This window comes from Fukomys damarensis, unplaced genomic scaffold (assembly GCF_012274545.1).
Source record: "Fukomys damarensis isolate Sample0158 unplaced genomic scaffold, DMR_v1.0_HiC HiC_scaffold_5, whole genome shotgun sequence".
Lineage (NCBI taxonomy): Eukaryota > Metazoa > Chordata > Mammalia > Rodentia > Bathyergidae > Fukomys > Fukomys damarensis.
Window position 1 is genome coordinate 57,077,862 of NW_022900917.1, and position 9,877 is coordinate 57,087,738.

At 44.1% G+C, this 9,877-nt stretch overlaps 1 protein-coding gene across 1 annotated transcript in view; it reads left to right on the forward strand.

The window, feature by feature from the left end:
* The first annotated feature begins 9,029 nt into the window (after window positions 1-9,029).
* St18 (ST18 C2H2C-type zinc finger transcription factor) overlaps window positions 9,030-9,877 on the forward strand; it is a 310,680-nt gene continuing 309,832 nt past the window's right edge. The window contains exon 1 of the mRNA XM_033760733.1: window positions 9,030-9,082. The gene's annotated coding sequence lies outside the window, so the exon portion shown is untranslated. The remainder of the gene's footprint in view (window positions 9,083-9,877) is intronic.

Sequence of the window (9,877 nt, forward strand, 5' to 3'; positions counted from 1 at the left end):
CAAAGACAGCCACACTCTGAGGTCCTGGAGATAACAATTCACCATATGAATTTTTGAGAGACATAATTCAGACATAACACAGGCACAGAGAAAATTTTGTTTTCAAAAAATGGCATGTGGGCCAGGTGTGGTGGTGAGTGTGTACAGGCCTATAGTCTGAGCACTCTGGGAGGCTGAGGTGAAAAGATCACAAATTCTAGCCCAACCTGGGCAACTTAACAACTTAGTGAGACCTTGTCTCAAAATAAAAAAAATTTAAAAAAGGACTGGGGATGTAGGTCAGTGTGAAGACCCTGAGTTCAGTCCCTAACACACACACACACACACACACACATACACACACACACCCATACAGTGTATAAGCAAAATATAGTGGCTTCCCACATTGGTTTTAGGATGACTTAATACTTGTTCTTGCACTATGTTAGGGACTTTGCAATAGCAGGTTCATTTCATAATCAGTTACTAGTCAGGTGCTATTGTTAGGACCAGTTTCCAGGTGCCCAAAGGAAGCACACAAAGGTGAAGATATTGCCTTCTGGAGGTAAGTCAGGAAGAGACAGCTTAGGGCCTGAGACTGGCAGCCGAGCCCCAAGAAATAGTGTAGCCCGCAAATCACACCAGGATATGTGAATGACTCTCAAAGTGTTGCTTTTCAATTTATGGCCAAAATCCTTGGAGCCCTCATGAGACTGCAAATTCCTTGGCTCAGCATCAGATTTACTGATTTAAAATCTCTTGGGAACTGAGGGGCATAATCTGTATTTTTAACAGGGAGTTTCATGCCAGTGAACACTGGAGGTGTATAGAATTGTTTTGTAAGGTTCATCTGACTCTGCTTTCAGTTCTTAATCCTACTAACAGCCTTTACTAACTTGTGAGTGGAGCTTTTTTTTTAAATTTATTCATTTATTTAACCAATATTCACCAAGCAATATTTCTAGGTTCTGTTGGTTTACAAGGATAAGTCAGTGGTGAAATTTCTCTTCAAAGACCATATAATATTATGTTGATACTATTAGGTTGTAAAATGTTCTTTGAAATGAGAAGTATCTGTACCTGATTCTATTTTTAAAGCCTCTGTTTTTCATAAATGCAAATGCTTTTATTTCCTACACAAGAATGGCTCCATAAATCATGTATTTTAGTTAACTCTTAATTTTCTGATAGGAAGGTGAATAACATGGATTATTATCTATAAATAATCAAGACTACGTTTTGGAGAGAAGAATAGTAAAATGCTGTAGGCCAGCTGCTGCTATTATTTCAGGTTTTGTATTGCTCTTGGGCTTTTTAGAATGTATTGGAGTGTGCAGGTGCATGTATGTCTGTGATCCAGATAAAAATGTTAAACCTACCATTAAAACAGTTCTTAAAAAAATTCTTTTTATGGCGAGTAAAAATAAATTCACTGGTTCCTAAATGCTTTTTCTGCACAAATGTTGTGGGAGAGACACAATTGCCTTCTGCTTTTTACCACTGGAGGGCTTTCTGCTGGAGGTGGTCCTGGGACACCCTTATTCTGTGGCAGAGCGCCAGGTCCTCTGTGTGTGGCGGATGTGTTCAGGCTGGTTAGTGTGATGCCGCTTCCAAGGGTCACAGGGCTAAGCTCCTTTCCGGTTCCAGACTGTGCTCCAGAATCTGGCAGCCCTGCAAGCTCACTGCTTCCTATCTTCCTTTCCTATTCCTCTAACCCTTGCTTTCTGAGTGATGAAATTAAAGACACGAATAGATATTGGTGCAATATCAACTGTCATAGCACAAGGATACAAGGCTTATTATTCATTAACTACTTTCTCTCTCTCTCTCTCTTTTTGAGACAGAGTGTTGAAATGTACCCTAAGATGTTCTTGAAGTCACCATCCTCTTGCCTCAGGCTTCTAAGTGCTGGGATCACAGGTAGCACATTGACTACCCTGAAGGCATACATTGCTTTTGTGTGTGTGTGTGTGTGTGTGTGTGTGTGTGTGTGTGTATTTAGAGTTTGAAGTGTGGTGGGTGTGGGAGGTAGTGAGAAGGTAGGGCAAAGGAGTGGGGTTCTTTTCCTAAGATCAGAGACTATATTAGCTTTCCATTCCTATGACAAATATTGGACATAAATCAATTTAAAAGGGGGCAAAGTTTATTTTGTTTCATACTTTAAGAGTTTTCAGTCTATGGCCCTTGACCACATTGCTATGGGCCTGTGTAGCAGGGCAGCACATCAGGTTCGAAGCCTGTGGTGGATGAGAACTGTACACCTAATGGTGATTTGGAGAGAGAGAGAGAGAGAGAGAGAAGAAAAGAGGGGCCAGGTCCCACTATCTCTCTTTCAAGGACACGTCTTCAGTGACTTAGCTTCCCTTCACTAGGGCTCCACTTTCTAAGGGGTCAACTACCCCCTAGTAATACCACAGGCTGTTGGCCAAGCCTTTCCGCATATAGACCTTTGAGGGACATTTAAGATCCAGACCGTAGCAGAGACTTACTACAGAATAGGAGTAAGACTTCCTCCAACAGCGGTGTCCTTAAAGAGTCACTGGGCTTAAGATGTCAAAGTAGTGAATGCTTTTTATATTAAATCAAGGCTAATTGTTAGGGGTTTTGTTTGTTTTGCCTTTAGATTTTCTACTTTATTTGAGAGTGAGTCTTTTAAAGTCATCCATATCACTCAACTCATTCTGATTACCTACTAATTGGTGGAAAAGGGCCCAGAATTCTCCTTCTGAGAAGTTGGGAGGCTCTTCCCACCACACCACAAGATAGGTGCTGAACTTTCAATTAAGCCTGGGCTGTTACCCACCTTGAAGGGAATACTGACACAAACAAAATAAATCTAGAGATGAGGTAGCATGGAGATTAGGAGGCCACGGAGTTGACAGAAAGCACAGTTGTGGCTCTGGGCTCTAGTGGTGGGGGTCTCACTGCCCAGCTCCGTGGCTGCTCCCCTCACACTTTGGACTTGCTTGCTGGGGCTCTTTTCTCAAATGAACCTTTTCCTTATGCCATCTCTTGGGTCAGGGAGGAATCCCACTCCCTATTGATTGCTTACTGCTTTTGCCATTTCAGGTTAAATATTATTTCTCCAGATGTTATGTTTATCCTCTTTAAATGCTCCCCAACATTTTATTTCTTGCATATTTGTCTTGGTTACTAGACTACAAGCTCTGCCAGTGGGAGAATTTGTCCTTTTTTTTTTGCCCATATGTCAACAGGACCCTGCATTCTTCCTGGACCATAGTTTGTGTTATGCAAATATTGGTGTATTTAAATTGTTGCCCTCTCCCCTCATAAACTTTTTGTAGCCAGGCTGCCTGGCTAGTTTTGAGTCATGAGTTTTGGGATATTTTCTGTGTTCATGTGTGGAGATGGATAGTGTGACACTCACTGAGGAGCAGGCTTGCCCTGGTGAAGAAAGAGCAAGGAACTGAGCCTCCAGGAGCACCTCCGAGTGCTTTCCTCTGTGCAGATTATTAGTAGTCCTCCCGCCAACCTCAGGAGTGTGTGTTCTCCCCTCCTTTCACAGGGAGGTAAGCCTCGGTCTGCCTGAGGAGTCCCCAGGGAGGAGAGCTACAAGGGAAACCGAGTTCCCAGAGGGCAGGCCCTAGGAAGGATCCTGGCTGCCTTGCTTGAGTCATTTAATTGTCTTCTCAACGTCTTTCTCTTCCTCATCAAATTGCGTTCTTCAAAGAGTGAAAAGCACAGCCCACCATGAGGGGCCGCTGCCTGGCAGTCTGTGATGTAGGCCAACCGGTAAGAAGAGAACAAGTACATCTGTATGCTTTGTCCTCCTGATCTCTGGGCACTTGTGCCTCCCAGCCTGGCAGCCCCACCTCCAGAATCCAGGGTCGCCTTCCTGCCCTGCATGTGTCCTTGCTCCTAGACTCCCCAAGCTCCGGGTTGCTGTTCTGTGCCTTTATTCAATGGCATTTGTAAGGACATCACTTAAGAGAGGACAGCTGTAATGTTTGCTGACCTGTACAGGACGCCCCCTTCCTTAAGCAGAGTTTGGGTTTCACAGAAGGGTGGGAAGTAAAGAGACTTTAAAAAATTAATGGCGTCAGACTGTACATGTAAAATAATAAATCAACAACTCTTATTACTATACTGGAAAGCAGTTCTGACTACATTTTCTTTTAAAACCGATTGTTTTTTTCAAATATTGTATTCATAGAACACCTCAGAGTTACACGTCAAGCCGTGAACTCTGGATTTATAGCAAAAAGACAAATCTCCGGCTGCTGGGTCCAAGTTTGATTCGTAGGCGCTGGAAGCCGATAGGGGGCGTCGCAGAGGAGGCAGCGTGGGGCTAGGAGGAGCGGAGTGGCCGCACCATCTGTGTCCGCGAGGACGCGCCTGGCGCTGCGCTCTTCTCCAATACCATCTTTTTCCCTTTTGCAGCTTCCCACTCCCCATCTGTGCCCACCCACTGGTTTCTCAAAGAATTAAAAAAAAATTGGCATGACTGCAGGAAAAGGCATCAGGAGTATGTGGGCGCGGCGTCCTAGGTTCACTCTGTCAGAGACACTTGGCCGCAGAGCCCTGGCCGGCTTCTCGTGCCCATTCCGAAAGCCGTGGCCCGGTGTCACCAACTGGGGCTGTGCATTTTGCCGCACGGTAGAGAGGGAAGCGCTACTTGTACTTTGTAAGTTGCCAGCAAAACATTTTCTTTTTCTTTTCTTCTTTGCCAGTGCTGCCTACAGACTCCAAAAGGCATCTTCCAAAAGCTGATAATTAAAGAGGTGGGATCGAAGCATGAGTAATCATTACCTATTTTGCTTGGGCGCGGCTCTTCAGAGACAATGACGACCTTGCCAATAAGGATTATTAGGCTATCGCCTTGTCACTCTGTCCAAGGGATGTAAAAATTAAGGATGAATTGCTATTCAATTCTCTGATTCCAATGAATGTAGTTTTCCAGAGGGGGGACCCTCACAGCAAGGCCCACATTCTAAGCAACGGTTATTTCTGAATACAACACAATTATATGGCTGTTTTAAGGTTTTTCTTTCTTTCTAAATGGAACTTGGTAAAAATGGCTGTTTTAGTCAGTTATAAAAAACTTTGAAGCAGCCAGGAATTTGAAATCTCACAGCACATTTTGTGGAAGGCTGTCTGGATTCTGCCATCTTGCTGGAATGCTCCCACACGGTTCCTTGTAGTAGCTTCTCACTACTGAAGAATGAGACTTTATTTGGATATAGATGGATTACTGCAAATTCAGCTTCTCCAAAGGTGATAGCTCAAAATAACAGGTCCTTCTAGACATCATGCTTTGTTGATGCATTTTGGAAGTAGAGGGAATACGGAGGGACAAACTGGGATTTGTAGTCCGAATGACCAAAGGGTCTCTTTAAGTTTGGCTTTTTTCCTCAATGAGTAGAAAGATGAAGAAATGGTAAGGACAAACCAAGCCAAGAGGTTGTTCTCAAGAAGAAACCCCGTGTTAGACATTTCTTTGAAGGCACGGCCAGTGGAAACTCCTCAGTTTCCTTTAGGAACTTTACCTCATCTGAGGTGTCAGAGTCAGCTTATACAGCCAGCCTCCATTACAGACCCGCAAGGGCTGATGGTCTGAAGGGCGCTCCGTAATGAGTGGATTAAAGGCTTTCAGTGACAAAGAGAATGAATAAATGTGTTTCCTTGTCCACATCGAATCACAGTCCCCAGAGGTCTGGGTTTTCGTGCCATTGCCATTGTACCGCTCATCTCGTTCCCTCTTCCCACACACTCATCCTTACGCAATATCATCTCGAGGAAGGGTCTTTGGCTTGCTGTTCCTGAATTTTCTTACACAGTTACGGTTTTTGTTTTGGATTCATATTTCTTCAGGTAAGAACGCCATCCTTTCAAATGTACCCCCAGGTTACCAGTCTTCATTTAGCCAGTGAAATAAAAATAGTTGAAAATGACAAGTAGGAAAAAATTTTCCCATTTGAAAATTTGAAGCAGTAGAAGTTGGATTTTGCGAGTTTGTTTTGGGTAAGCAGCAAGCATATTTCCCTTGGTTGGTTCAGCAACAACATTTCTGTCCCATCATCTAGTTAGGGATGAATGGCATATTGTGGTTTCCAAAACTGAGACTGCATATGCTGCACCCAAACTTGCTCAATTTGGGAAGCTCTCGAGTAGGCTTGCCTTGGATTAAAAAAAAAAATTCCCCTGAGTTTATCTTTTGGTCAAAAGAGAAATTGCTTCTATGCCACTCAAAATATTTGAACTTATCTGCAGCCCAGAGTAGAGAAGTAGCTAGTGAGACCCTTCTCAGAAATTTACTGACATGGGGTAGGGGAGTACAGGAAACAGAAAAGGCCACAGAAGCTCTCATGTCATTTTTCTTTTTTCTTGGAAAAAGGATTGATTTTGAGACAAAAAGAGAAGCTCCCAAGAGAAAATGCTGTTGGATTTTGTGATGTACCTGGAACTTCTTTAATGGCTTGTCAAGGTGTGGTTTGACTAGTCTTTAATTACTGACAATATACATTGGCATTTAACTCCAGTTTGTGCCTTCTGTGTGTGGTATAGATCCCTAAGGTTCACCAAAGGAGACGGAGTCAGAGAGAGAGAGAGAGAGAGAGAGACAGAGAGAGAGAGAGAGATAGATCTTTTGGAGAAGATGCATAAAGGGAAAATGTCTGAGAGGTGACTCTAAAATTTGAAAAAACATATTTATCTAGATTCCTCAAAATGGGAATGAGGAATGGGAATGGCTAAAGTAAACCAAATCAAAACAGGTAGGAAAATTAACTGACTTTGTATGGGCCAGGTGCTGTGTTAGAGTCTAAAAGAAACCTCAAGGAACATAGAATACATGGTCCCTGTCTTCCTGGAGCAGAAGTGTCTATCACGAGTAGTTTAAGTGATCGATACACTTGAAAAGTGTAGCTTTTGACAGAACCAAAATACAACTTAATTTATCTGTCATTGTCCCTGTAACTTTTATTCAGTGAGACCATTATCCCCGACCCCTGGGTAATATCTCTGACCTGCGGGACCTATAGCAGTTCTTCTCATTCTCAGGTAATACAGAAGGTCACTGGTCAACGGGAGTCATGTAGTCTCACTTCTGTACTTAACCTGTCCGGCTTTAAGCAATAGTAAAAAGTTGACCTTAGCCTACCTACTGCTCCTCCCTCTTCCCACCAAGGGCCAGCTGCCTGTTGCCTATGGGAAGGCGGAGGGACCCTTCTGAGCTCGGCTGCCATAATCCCTACCTATGTCACCACAGCTGTAAACTGTGTGTTGGGGCTGTGCAGAAGACATAATAACATGAGCCCTGCTAGCCTGGCTGGGTGGTGTCCTGTTTTCGGCCCTGGCAGGGGCTCTAAACCTACTCTCTGTGGTGGATTCTCTAGGGCTTGAACCTTAGGGGGTTCCCAGAAACAAACTTCATCCTTCTTGGAATTCCCTTGTCCAGGGTGGAGATCTTTTCCTTCCTTCCTGTTGTCCCTGGGCGTACCTTCCTTAGCCCTGGTTATCCTGTGGTACCTGGCTAGCCCCACTCTCCTGGGTCTCCTCCTCTTCTAAGGAGCCCAACTGGACACGTCAAAGGGATTTCTCTTGAGTGACCCACCAACACACATGGTTCTGGGACCCTCATTCACCCTCCCCACTCCCTCCCACATGTCACCTGCATTCATCTGGGCTTTTCTGCTCCACTTCTACCCCGCTGGGCAGCTCCTTTGCCTTCTGAGGCAGATTCTGGGACAGAACCCTATGCTAAGTGGACTTGGGCCACATGAGGCTGGCTGCTTTCGCGTAGCTAGGAGAATGTGCCTTGAAGCCCACACCACTGGCACACTGACACCCCAGTTCCTTACAGGACCTTGGGGCGTGATGCCTAGATGGTCTCTCCATGGCTTCCTGTTTCTCTCTTTTTGATATCCTTGTTCTGGCAGTAGATTCTTGGATTGTTAAGTTCTTGGGGTGTTTTCCTCTGCATGGTGGATGTGTACGGTAAGCTTGGTATCGTGATTTGAGTACTTGACCTTCGGCTGGGGGTGAGGGGAGGAGAATGGAGGAAAGGTAGAGAGGTGGGGAGGGGGGAGAGGGAGGATCCATCTGCACTGGCATCTGGTTGCACTATGACACGGGGCTGTAGCAGTACTGCATTTGGAGGGTTACTTCCCTCCCACCTCTTACCTAGAGAGGTAGCACACTCAGCATCCCCATAAAACCAGAGGACGGTGAACTCCAAGTGGTTTAAATGACTTGCCCAAAGGTGACAATTCAGTCAGCAGACTGGGCCTCAAACCCAGGGCAGCTGGCCAGATTCCGTATTTGTAACCTCAGTGTCATTGTGCGTGGCCGGGATGAAAGAGCCCACAGTGAGAGGGCAACTCCCGATAGAAATTCAGGCCAAACAAACGGAGAAACTTGAGGTGCAGAGTACAAGTGCCCCCACCCTTCCTCCTTCTTGACTTCCTGGACTGTGAATCTCGCTCTGTTCACAACAGACCCTTGTGGGACGTCCTGAGGCTGTGCCACTCGGTGCTGGCCCCACAGCCATCACCGGACCACTGGGGATGTGACTGTGCCCCGGGACATGAGCCCGCTTGTTCGCTCACTCTCAGTGAAAAGAGTTTTGAAATGAGTTCTGAATAGACAGCATTTTCTTTGTGCAGTTGGTAAATAACACAGAGCAAAGTTAGCGAGTTACAGCTCTTCTGCATTCTGATTCTATGGAACTGTTTTGTGGGGAGAAGGGCAGGATGCTTTTAACAGAATGTGACCGCACGGGAAAACTAGAGGTAAGGAGCAAAAACTGATTGAGATAATTGTACATTTTACATCTTGGAAAACACGGCTTTTAATACAGCTACAAAAGAAGATTCCTGGCATCATGCTACACAAAAACCAATGTCTGGTAGCATTTTACAAGGTGCCGTTCATATTGGTTTGGTATTTGTTTAGATTTGATTAAAAATTAGTGGTTTTCTTATGATACTTTTCCTGTGTGCATTTTTTTTCTCCTTTAGAAAATAATAAAATATCTGAATGGGGCAGCGTGGAGAAACCCTAGGAGAAATAGCATAAGAGCGTTTTGGAACATATCCAGGAAGAGATAACTTTTGGGATACCTGTAGACATTCATCAGGTAAAGGTAAGGAAGAAAAAATTGGTCAACAGTAGATTCAGGGTATTTTATTACATCTCACACTGATTTGAACTTTGAGAGGAGAAGACACACCAGTGATTCCAGACCGGTGAGGGGGACAGAGGGCCACCCCCGCCTTTGCAGGCATGGTCCTGGTAGTCCTGTGTCACCCTGTGACAAGTGTGCTTAACCAGAGTTCCTTCTAATGTCTTCTTTGGAGGATCTGAGGACATATTAATGGGGTGGAGGGGACCTGACAGATTATGATATTCAGCAGGCACTTCTGCTAAAATGTCAATATGTTTAATGTTGCAAATGCTACTTGTACAGAATGCAATTTCTTTTAGGTTTATATTTGCACTGGGACTGACTCATTTTGTATTTAGAATTATTTTTTAAAAATCACTTTTTACGGTGCTGAGAAGTACATCTGTTGCTTACATATAATAAGCATCAAATATGAAGATATGTTGAATACTTGAGCTGTTTGTTTGTCGCTATAGGAGACCTACAACATATGCATGCTGTATGTCTCTTTACGGGAATACAGGCACTAAGAAACTGAATTTTATGTTTTTTTCCCCCTGAGTAATAAGACCTCTCTTTTAATCTCAAGCGAGTTTAGGTCAGTGAAAGTGAGTATCATTTAGAACTCGCAAGTAAGTGTTTTGAATGAAGTTCAGAGGGACAAAGATTCCTTTGGTTACTGTGCAGTACTTGGGATTCTGGATGAGTTTCTTAAAGCAAAGCTTAGTAAACACTTTCATTTGTTGGTATGGTGCATATATATATATATATATA